Below are 11,956 nucleotides of genomic sequence, written 5' to 3' on the forward strand. Positions count from 1 at the left end.
AGTAAGATTTTATTACCGAATCAAGAAGCATGACTTAGACAATTGTTTTGATTATAATTTTATTACCCGCTTCATCTAGGCTACTGAACAAATAATATACGAAATTACCTCGTCATCAATGGATAAAAACAAAGGAATATAATACTGCGTATCAACCCTCATATCGCCATTAATCATAGCCACCAAGGTTTGAATTAACTGTTGAATCGTTACGACACCGTGAAATTTCCACATTAAGAAAGAATCCAAAACAAAAACGCCGACATAAATGGGACTTTGAACTGAACTGCTCAAAACTACCGTATCCTAGTGGGTGGGAATGATAAATTCGAGGTACTTGAAAGAGAAAATCATGCACTAAATTCCCGTGAACACCGAAAAACATTCGTGGCGTGCAGATACAACACGATGCTTAACTTGATTTCCGTTGAGCTACGTGATAAGGCAAAATGAGATATCATTATTCTTTCAATAAACATGGCTCGAATATTTCCACAATTATTCTTAAAAAAAGGATACGACCACGAAAGCAAAAAAGTTAATATGTTTGGAAGGCGATCGATTTTTTCCGAGCGCGGAGATTGGTCATTAAAACAGCCAAATTAAACCTCAGCGAACAGCCAGCCAAATTAAACCTCTGCGCATCCGAGGGACGCGATACTGTCAAATATCATTCGAGATATTTTCAGATAGTCGACGGAAAAAAAATTAAACGATTTGCCTGACGAGGTCAACAATTAAAATTACTCGCTGACTAGAAAAGTAAGCTCCTTGTAACATTTAGCATAGCTCAATTATTTATCCGCGTATTGACTCACACTTCTGAAGCCCACTGCGTTAAGTGAGCATTTTATACAATGCCCGCGCCCTTCAAGTGCTGTAATATTTACCTAATTATCATAATTATTGCAGAATAATCCACAGCACCCGTGAACCAGAGAGTACGAAATTGCTTTGTTAAATAGAAAAGCGAGTGATCCAAAAGGATTTCAATCGTCGCATTATCATCCCAATCTTGAACTATCATAAAACGGTGTCGGTAAAAATACACGCAACTATCATACTAAAACACGGAAGAGAAACTACATAGCGATAAACATACCACGCATCGTGAGCTTAGATCACATGCACATTTACCAAAGAGGTATTATATTTGTACATATATTCCCAAAACAATAAACTATTTGTAATATTAATCATTGATACCAATGTGTAATATAAGTTCATACACAGTCGTCAAACACGAAAAGCTAGATTTCAATACGAAATTTTAAACTCACTCTCTACAAGCAAGACCAGAACCGAAATACTTCCAAACATAATGGGCAACCAGATTTGATATCTGAAGCTCACACAAACTGATGGATACACGATGTCTATGTAGACATACATAACAGATATCGCTATATTCAGAATAATCGAGTACGCCTTTGCGACGAGAACTGGCAATCGTATAACTCATCTTAAAAGCCCTACTCTCGCGTATGCCCTTCGATTTAACATCATAAAAAGCAAGCGAGGGATGAACAGAGAAAAATTACTCCCTCACTTGCAAAATACACCGCGACTGCGATCCGTTTCACAATGGGTACATCAATTGCACTAGATAATATGAAAACATTTGTTATTTAGCGCCATTCAAATATGAAATGTAAAGAATAAACAAGCACGTATCCCCACGCGTATAGGTACCGTGAGGGAGCATTTACAACGCTACAGGTTCTAGTAGAATCGATTAAAAAGTATTTGATTTTCAATAGAACCAATGTGAGTAATATTTGGAGCAACTCTGAACACGGATCAGGTTCCTTTGATGACCAGGAGTACGACGCGAGAAGCTGATGTGTCAAATTCAAACATTAGCGTTCGGATAGGATTGCTTCCAGCAGAGGAGGAAATCAAAAAATATAAGAGCACTTCAAAGAACTCTTTCGGTTGCTTCTGACAAGATCTGAAGGGCTACCATATGACCGCGCGGCAAACGCGAGCATTTTTTTCAAAAGGATGCAAAGCAACGGAAGAGGATATTTGATGGGCAATGGTGGACGAACAAATAATCTTCACAATTCAAAGCTGCATTCACTGCCACCGCCGCAAGCAGAACATGCACATTCACAAGGACACCCACGTGACAAATCCTCGAGCAGCAGTGGCATGGAATCCGTCCACCTCCGCCGTTCATCAAAACATTTTCATTCACAAAATTATGAATTTTTATTTTCGGAATTTCGCGAGATTAAAAAAAAACAAATTCGAATCCAAAATGTTCGACGAAGCGACATTTGACCAAAATGAAGATTGCCAAAGAGCCATTTCGCCGGCAAAGAATACAGCAACAGCGATGATTCCTCGGCGTTTGATCAGGCGGAAAACAGTACAGCAGTGGTTCTCAATTCGTAGTCCAAGGATCGCTGGATGAAAATGTTGTGTGTCTGGGTGGCACATGGCCCCGAGTCACGAGAGCAGCAGCGCGGGGCAAGATAAAAAAAATATCTAGCTAAAGATACCATTCAAGCAATATGCTATCATCCAGATACCGATAATAAACAACTTTTCGTGTCAACTACAAAAGGGCACTGGATATAAATGAAAACGAACACCACAATGAGGGGCAAACAAAAAATATACGCTCATTTTTTCTTGTTTGCTTCTTTTTCCTTGAGATGCCCTTTGCAGCGGTGAGCACAGAATTTCTCAATACATTTATTAAATGAACCGAAAGAGCACTTGCTGCGGAGCTCTAATTTTTTTTACGATAACTAAATACGTTGTCCATTTAAAATTAAATTATACATTCAAAGAAAATACCCAACGCTAGAAACGTCAATTTTAATAATTGAAGTGCCAGTATAACAACATACTATCTGAAGCGTATTCTTATTTACTTAAAAAATCTGACATATTATGTAGCCAACTATTTCACTCCATGCCCTGAGTATATATTTAAAACAACTCCAGTAAAAAATTGTCCTAGTAATTTACACTTAATGACATCGTATTATTCAAAATACACACCAAAAGGAAATCCATATTATACTTCGTGGTATGAAGGAGCTCCTTAGAGCTACCACGAGTGTTGCACAGGCAGCCATAGGAAATAACAGAACTAGAACTGAAGAACACGAGATCTGGGTAATGAACATCGGCACCGGATATTCGCCTCGCAAGAACGTCAAACTGACGCAGTTTCAGCCCAGAGGTCCTCTAGATCGAGAACGAAGCTATTAGATACTTGAGGATTATTCTTAAGATGAGTTAGGACGAAAACCACTCATATAATGATCACTATCCCAATCACCCCACCATAGCCGTCAAATCCCTCACCCCCAAGATAAACACCGGATTTAACAACGCTTATTTCCTCCTCCTACCCACCGGTCACTGTGTCGACTCAGCAGGGCCATGCTCACCTAATGTCTTTCTCCTAAGAAGCACGTGCCGCAATCCATTTCCCCCTCCCTCACCTGGGACCACTGTGAGGTTTTCAATAGACGAAACTGAACTTGTTCAGTAATATTTTCGTCGTGCACCTAACGAAGATTCGGAGAGTAGGAAGGCATTGACAACTTGATAAACCAATAAACGACATGACAATATTACGGAAAGAATTGGCAAACAAATTTCAGCACATGATCACGATCATAATCAACCCTGGGATTGATTTGTCATGGCTCAACCTAATCAGCTCTCTCGATAAACGTGAAAACGTAGAAATCCCCGGGTTGGGCTGGAATGACAGCGAAGATACTGAATGAGCTGGCAGCAGATATCGCAGCAAATTACATTAAAAAGGATTTCCTTAAGTCTGTGACAAAATTTACTCGTTGACTTGAGGTTATCCCACATAGCTCGTAATTGTATTTTTTATCAGGGGCGGGGACTCACAGTAATTAGGTGGGCAATTTTGTACAAGCCGGATGTTCAAGGAATGGAGGAAGGGTGGAGAGAAGTCAGGCGTCTGCATTAGCCTGCTCTTAATGATTGGCCCCAAGGGGCCCAAAGATGGATAGCGCACTTCAATCGAAGTGTTCTCCACATGGCACCCAAGTAAGGATCAAGATAACATCGAAAGACTCGTTCACCGCCGGGGTTCGAACCCGGGCCCTCGGGGTGGAAAGCAAGAACACTGTCAATCGCACCAAAGCGATCCCCAGGTCTACGAGGGTAATCCTTGCAGCTTGGAAGGTTGTGGCGACTGTCAAGACAGGTGAACCGCCACTAAGGTGTGATTTAATCTCCCATGGAGAACACCATTTAATAAATATGCGAGCCTATCTTAACCTTAAAATTGGACTCAATAGACTGCAAGTAAAATTTAATGAAAAATTTGACGTTTTTATTTCAAAATATTTAAGTTCTGTTATAAAAAAGTGGAAGAATATCTAAGGTGAGAGGCATCCTAAAATCACTACAAGAAGTTCACCATTTGGAAACACATCACTCACAAATACATGGTTGGCGAAAGGAGTACGCCATCCGCCGGATGGGCCGTTAAACTGTGGACCCCTTGACATATTTCGTTAGCAGTGGGCTAATTCCAGTTTCGGGTTTCAACGCGTAATTATCCTTCTGCCGGATTCCCACAATATCCTACCTCTAGCAATTGTCCCGGTTACCTTTGATGATCGCTGCTGTCGTTTGCTTACCAAAGTAACTCCTTCTACCCCCAATAACTCCTGACACATTCCCTCGTGACGCATTGCATTACAGAGATGCAGACTAATTAGGAAAATAATCTAAGGACGTCCGGACGTGCCTGGATACGGCAGATATTTTTCAGTGGTATCCCGATCCCTACTTGAGGTGCTATGGGTTCTCACTTGTGAGAGTGAGAACGCCGTCCGTTGGATGGGGCGTTAAACTGCAGACCCCTTTGTGCCTTTCGTTAAGAGTAGGCTAATGTCGACGCCGGGTTTCTCTCCACCCTTACTCCTTTCCCATCCATTCCCAATGACGCAAATGACCTCAGCTGTCGGTCGCCTCCCCTAAAATTACTACTACGTACGGACGTAAAAAAAGTATAGGGTGACGTTTAACCCTATATGGCCTTACCATTCTGTGGGCACAAAGGGTGATGGTGGGGGAATTTTACGAAACTTTGAAATAATTATACTACATTGTTATGATAAATGAAAAAGAAAAAAACGTATTTCGTGAATACAAGTACTATCTCACTCGTTTTGCTGGTCCACAATAATTATTCCTCCTCTAGAGTTACGAAAAACACGCCTTTGTTCCTGTGTGCAAGCGACTGGCTGACCAACACACCGAGCGGGAGAGTATTAGCAACAACGTTACGCGTTTTTTTCATTTGATATCCAATAGTAAACGGTAAAAAAGGCAAAAAGAGGAATGAGGCATGGCAAGAATAGAGATAAGAATGGGAGCTGGGGGGGGGATTCATAAAATCAATAAGGTTTGCGGATGATCATGCTTTATCCAGTTAAAGAATGGGTAACAGTAATGTCTGAGTGCATCAGAAAATCAGAGCGATTAATATGGAATGAAGAGAAATTAAAAGAAAACTAAGGTTTTACAAGGTTTTCGAGGAGGAAGAATGCAAAATTGAGCGTTAAAATAAAAGGTCAAAAATTAGATGAAAAGGTTAATCTATCTTGAGAGCTTTAGCCAAAGATGATCGAATTAGTAGGGACATCGGAATGAGTAGGGACATCGGAAGAAGACTTGTGTTGGGTAAATCAGCTTTGACAATTGAGGCGGGAGTTAGATAAGGACATTGAATAAAGATGCCAAGAAAAGATTTGGGAAAACTTTGGCATGAAGCGTGGTTTTGCACGGTGCGGAAACATGGTCGTTGAAGCAAGGTGGCAGGCGCAGAATGAAGGCCTTCGAAATGTAGGTGTGGAGGACGAAAAACGTATAATGGGCGGGAAGATACACCTAAAAAAAAGTGCTAAGCATGGTGGAAGAGTGATGAATGTTGGTAGTGGTTCAAATCAGGCAAGAGAAGTGGTTTAAGAGTATTTCGATCGGTAATGTGACGTTGGAGACTTCTATAGAGGGGGGGGAGTTAGCCAAGTGCGGTAAGGGGAAGAATAGGATGGGCATGTAAGACAATGAATGCAAGCCACCGCTAGGGTGTGTGGCAGGGGGAGAATACACACCAGACTAATTTTGACCCGAATATTTTTACCCCTATGGCGGTCGGAAAACGTTATTCTGATACCTTATCGTTCGTGGAAAAAATGACATCTTCAATCCATCTGTTCTTCACTTAATCTCTTTAATTTTATGGACATGATCTCTCCTACCGTAGTAAGATGGGGATATTAATAAATTTTCAACGTCACTGCTAAAGAGACGTCCTTCTTATGGAAGACATTGCAACTGTACGTTAACCTCAGTGAGCGAATCCCAGCCTAGCTCCTCTAATAATTTGAATAAGTCACTAAGTTTATCATAACAAAGCTTTACAAATCTAACTCCTAATATAGAAAGTATTCAGAACTGAAGAACAGTTTGATGTAGTGTAGCACGACAGGTTGCGTCTTCCTGGTAAGAGTTGGGAACTGTAGCGATGATCAGTTTTTGTCCATTCAAAAATAACCTTAAACGGTTAAACTGCCAAAAAAATAATAAAAAGTATAGTAATCGTTTAAAATTTTCTTTAAATTCCTCCTCCTTCGCCACTTAGTGCCCACAGAAGAGTACGGCCTTTGAGTTAATCTGCATCCTTCCTGTGACTTCATAGCATCATCAGAAATCAACGGAGAGCTATTTTCAAACCTTCGCTAGTTTGTTGACCGCTGGAAATTTATTTAATTTTGACCGAGATTAAGTCATGGTCAAGCGACAGTTTTCAGAGCGAACGATTTAAGCCTTGCGCAACTCCGCTCAATCCCGACCGATCGTTTCTCGAGTGTCGTCCTGATTTCGCCCATCCGCGATAATATTTTCCCGTTGGATGAATACGAGTTCCAACCCTTGATCCCGACGATGGATTTCAGTCAACTGCCGGGGCGGGTGACGATTGGGGAGTAGGATCGCGTACCCCTTAAGGAACAAAGGGAAAAATATTCAAATAAAAATTTTAAGATAAAAAAATGCAGAAATTTGAAATTGTAAAAATGATTCTCCTTTACCGTTATTCGAACCCTGATATCTCGATGTCCGGCCGAGTGCTTTAGCCTGTTAAGCTACTGATGCGTGCTCCGAAATAAACCTCGGTAGCTTAACTGGATGAAGCATTCGGCGGGATACCGAGGGATCCAAGGTTGAATCCCGGTCAAGGCGAATGATTTTTACACTTTCAAATTCCCGAATTTTAATCCATACGTAAAATCGGATGACTCCGTTCAAGGTTAATGCCGTGGCATCTACCGCAGGTCTTTGAACTTGAAGATTAAACATTTTTTTCCGAAAATTTCTCGCCGTGCTAAAATGTTAATTCACAGACAAAATAATACCTAACTACTGTGATAAAATTTCATCTTAATCACTATTTCTGATTAACTCAACGTTTAACTAAAATAAATGATGCAAAACTTATAATGAGCAAATATATTAGGCTTCGAAAACGTGCGCACGGCGACTTAAAGGCAGCGGACGGTGAAACTTGCGAAGACTGGGAGAGTTCCAGGGTGAGCTATGCGAAACAATATGAAATAAAAACTAGCTCTCCAGAAAAATGAAGAAGCTGTCTGCCGGCCTTCATGTTTCCGTCTAAACTTGTCCGTTCGCTTTTTTCCGATGCTTCCCGTTCATTTCCCGCGTGCAAAACTGTCCCGACTCACCGCTGGATGAGAATGAGAACGTTTAATATCAGCAAAACAACGGGCCTCATTATTTCGCTGATAACCTCTTCAGAAATGTTCCGTTTTTAGGAATGGACAGCAGAAAAAATGTACGCCTTTAACCATCATAATTAAATTATTTTCGCGTCATCAATAATTTACACCTAACTAAATACGTCTAGCGGCAAAAGATAAATAAAAAAGACGTAAAAAATGAAACATGAACGACCGGCTCCATTCGAAATCGCCTGCTTTCATATTATCATTCCCAAAAAAACGGCTACAACAAACTCAAAACTTTGGATTAAAAAGTTGATCTGTTATTATTCTCACTCTAAAATTAACCTTTGTTTTTAACATTTGTTAATTTTCGCAAGATGAAAAAATAACACATGCAGTTGTGAAAACCTGTATGCATTGAACGCGAAGTTCTAGAACTGATTATAAAACTCCCTTATCCAAAACTATACCCATGAGAATATGGTTTCCTCTTTCCATCACCTTATTTAATTGCCGCAGGAATTTTATTTGGCACACACAATAAGCCGAAGCACAACGATATGTTCATGGCACAATAAAAATTACGTCTCGCATTATCAATCTATCGCTACATAAATAATTGAGAGGGTAGTAGGTGAGAAGAGAACTCAAGCATGTGCCAGTGATGGCATTACTCGGTGTCACATCGTCTTGGTGGATCCTGGACTTCAACGATACGAGAACCACTGCTGTTAGTGCTTCACTAACTCGCTTATAAATTCAATATTTTCCGAATTTTTGAACTTCCCACAGTGGAATTCCGCTGGAGACAGTGTAGCTAGACTGAAGTCGCTTTGTTACAGGCCGATCGGCCTGCCGTTGAAAACCTCTCTGCATTACCGCAAAATGCTGAAGGGCTGCAAACATTCTCCGATGATGGACTGGAATTTAAGCTCGCAAAAATTAAAGAATGGTTATCACGTTAACTGTATGATCACAAAGCTGACCGCGTTGACCCTAAGCCTTCTACCTCCATGGCAACATCCTCCCCCTTACCCATCAATGAGTACATGGTGTTGGACATCTTCGAAATGGGCCGTCTTTCGCTGACGAAGTTACTTGTTTGTCCTTTGTATTTAATCATCAAACTGATAAAAACGTTCGTAACTTTGATTACTTGCCAGCAAAAAAATGAATTGCCATGGTAACTATAACACGACATTGCGACATGAGAATAAATAACGGCATTTAACGCAAACAGCTGTAAAAGTCACTATCGAAAGAACAAAACTGCAGCGGCATGGGTGTATGAACGTGGGGGATCCAGTAAGGAAGTAATTGCTTCACACGTAATACAAACGCAATCCACACGGACGATAGAGTGAGGTCAGAGAACTTTATAAGCTTACAGGTGTTTTAAATTGTTCCGGACATACAACATTTAAAAAAAAAGCATGCCTGAAGGAACATCCGATCCGTCTTAAGCAAGAGGGTGGTAGATGGCTTTATACAGTATAGCAGTAGAAGAGGTAAGCACAATAGGATGCATGAGGGACCTAACAACAAAGCAACGAACAAATGAATAAATCCACAACTGAGAGAAATTGTGACCCAAAGCGTTCCCTCAAATAGGTTTTCCAAAAAATGTACTCCGAAATTTAAGTTATTTTTTACACCTATCCAACACGAACAAGCACAACACTGAGTGAGCAAAGATGACACCTATGAGCACAATCATTCGTCATTAAACGGTAATTACAGCAGGTGCAAGTACTAGGCTCAATAGCATTTAATAGTGTAACGGTCTTACCTGTCAGAAGAAAAGGAAAATCTCCAATTGTTTCATTTTATTCTGTAAATATCCACGCAGATATATCATTTAATATCCACTTTCAAGACGATTGCCGAGTCTCACCATAATGCAAGAAATGCAAAGGAAATCTGCATTCTATAACTTCAACACCTTATATAATATCAGAATAAAAATAAACGGGAATTAAAACATTTATGACAGGCGTACGTTTAACGCATGGTGTATTTTTGAACATTTGTTGGGAATATCGGTCTTTCTTACGTAATTAACACGAGCATCAAAACGGTCGACGACGTGTACACCACAAATAACATGTACGAATAGCAATTAATATGGTGACAATGGACACATATGAGTGTATATAAGCGCAGCATCAATTATAATTACCAACAATCAATTTTAAATTAATGCCACGCGATTGGGAAGATAGAAAATTATTCGGCATTGTCGTGATTGTTGAGAAAATATCTCGTAGAGCATTCGAAAATGCCTCCAGTGAGAGGGTTTTGTATGATTCAACATTGAACTTATGCAATTTGGCGGCAGGCAGTCCCGAGAGAGAAACTAATTATATCTGTAAATGTGTCGTATTTTGTTCCAGGCACAAAATAGAATTTCAAAATCAGACTATTGTTGTGGTTCTCAACCACCAGCCGTTACTACAATTCACTGATCTGTGGAAGATGTGCGTCAGCCGTTGAGGAAAAACATGGAGAGGAAACAAAATATAAGAGGAAAAAGAATTAAAATATACACTGCCGATTTGATAAGCACCGTTATTAAAATTTTCAGTCAATAGACTCAAGCCAAAGACATGTTAATATTTAAGAGTCTTCGTCTACTTGTGGTATTCGATATTATTTAGTTGCTTAATAATAATCTATTGCTTTCCCTCGGCAACTTGAACGATACTGAATATTTAGGCAAATCTAGTTGAGGTTTAATTAATAAAAATCACATGTTCTGTGTTCAATTAGTATCACACAGGTTTCGAAGTATTTGTTGCCATACGAAGAGCAGATCGCAAAATAATTCATCTCATTCACGAACTTACCTAGCCCACAAGAGTTGGAGGAGGCTATTTGCCAATCACGAAAGAACAGAACAAGCAACATCACAATTAACATTGAATTGCCATGCAAAATCTGCTTTCCATGTCTACATTTACCATCCATATAAACTGTGTTCAAGAGGCCACGCAAACATTTATTTTACGGCCGCAAACACATACGGACGCGGCTGACAATTTCATGGATGATACTTAATGAAATATATAGAAAAGCTTAAGAATAAATCATTAATGCAAATATATAATAGACGCAAGGGCAAACCCAAGGACGATAATCAACATTTGAACAAAACGAGTTCCGAGAAACAAGAACATGCAGTCCTCATACAATTAACAAATAGCGCATTCCAAATAAATGCTACCGGTATGTACAACAAATACTAAACAAAGACACTGAATGTCAGGTTTAACTCCACAGTAAGTAAAAGTGTTTTTTTCCTTCGGCAGGAAACCAGAAACGATGCCCCAGTTCTAAAATCTGTTAATTAAAATAGTGTATTAATAAAAAATAGCAACAAAAACTCCCTTAGATGCGAACATTTAGAACAGGGGCTAAATTCATAAAAAAATACAGGGCAAAACAACATGAAGGCCTTCAAAAATAACAGAACAGTTCTTTGCATAATTCCTAAGCAGAGCATGATATACAGCACAGCTATGATGCTAGTATAAAACAAATAAAAAGGTGAAATTGGGCTGTTGTTGAAAATAGCTGTGCATGTTACATACACATCTCACAAAAATATCCCAGAAATAAAAAAAACCTTACAATCACGACGTTTTTCAGAGGACGATCTCTCAACAATACACAGCATCGTGCCTCCGAGCCAGTGCGAAATACATTTACCCAAGCAATAATAAGCTGCCTACGTTATAACGGGTCTATATTAGACCACAGCACTTGAAAAAACAATATATCACCAAAGAACGATCGTTGTTTGTACGTAAAAAGTTTACTCACCTCTGCCGCCGAAAATCGGACATCACCCACAGCCAGAACGTACTCACCGGACGAACTTAGTTGCTCAACTGACATGAAACTGAAAAATCCCGCCGATAGGTGGTAGATAGGTAGATTCTCAGATATCAAGAGAAGAAAATCGAATAATATGTTCTCGGATTCAATTATTTTGGTGGGTAAATATGTTTGTGGCCTTCTTTTTCATCTTTTAATGCATGTAACCTTGATACAGGTTAACTAAATAAATTTAAGCTAATTAATTTTATTAAAAGAATATTGGGTAAAATCAGACAAAGCCGGAATGCACGGATGGTTATTTCGACTTGATATGAGAAGACGCTGTGGTAATGTTCTGTTCTCCCAGAAGGATATGATTAACA

The 11,956-nt window shown here is 39.6% G+C and overlaps 1 protein-coding gene across 2 annotated transcripts in view; it reads right to left on the reverse strand.

Annotated features, from left to right (window-relative positions):
- The window catches only part of LOC139697227 (beta-1,4-N-acetylgalactosaminyltransferase bre-4-like), a 413,079-nt gene extending 401,447 nt beyond the window's left edge, over positions 1-11,632 (reverse strand). The window contains exon 1 of one of the 2 annotated variants that reach the window (XM_071595894.1): positions 11,577-11,632. The gene's annotated coding sequence lies outside the window, so the exon portion shown is untranslated. The remainder of the gene's footprint in view (positions 1-11,576) is intronic. The other variant, XM_071595896.1, reaches the window with a different exon arrangement.
- Positions 11,633-11,956: the final 324 nt, after the last annotated feature.

The sequence above is a fragment of the Hetaerina americana genome, unplaced genomic scaffold (assembly GCF_022747635.1).
Source record: "Hetaerina americana unplaced genomic scaffold, ioHetAmer1.1.p SCAF_70, whole genome shotgun sequence".
Classification (NCBI taxonomy): Eukaryota; Metazoa; Arthropoda; class Insecta; order Odonata; family Calopterygidae; genus Hetaerina; species Hetaerina americana.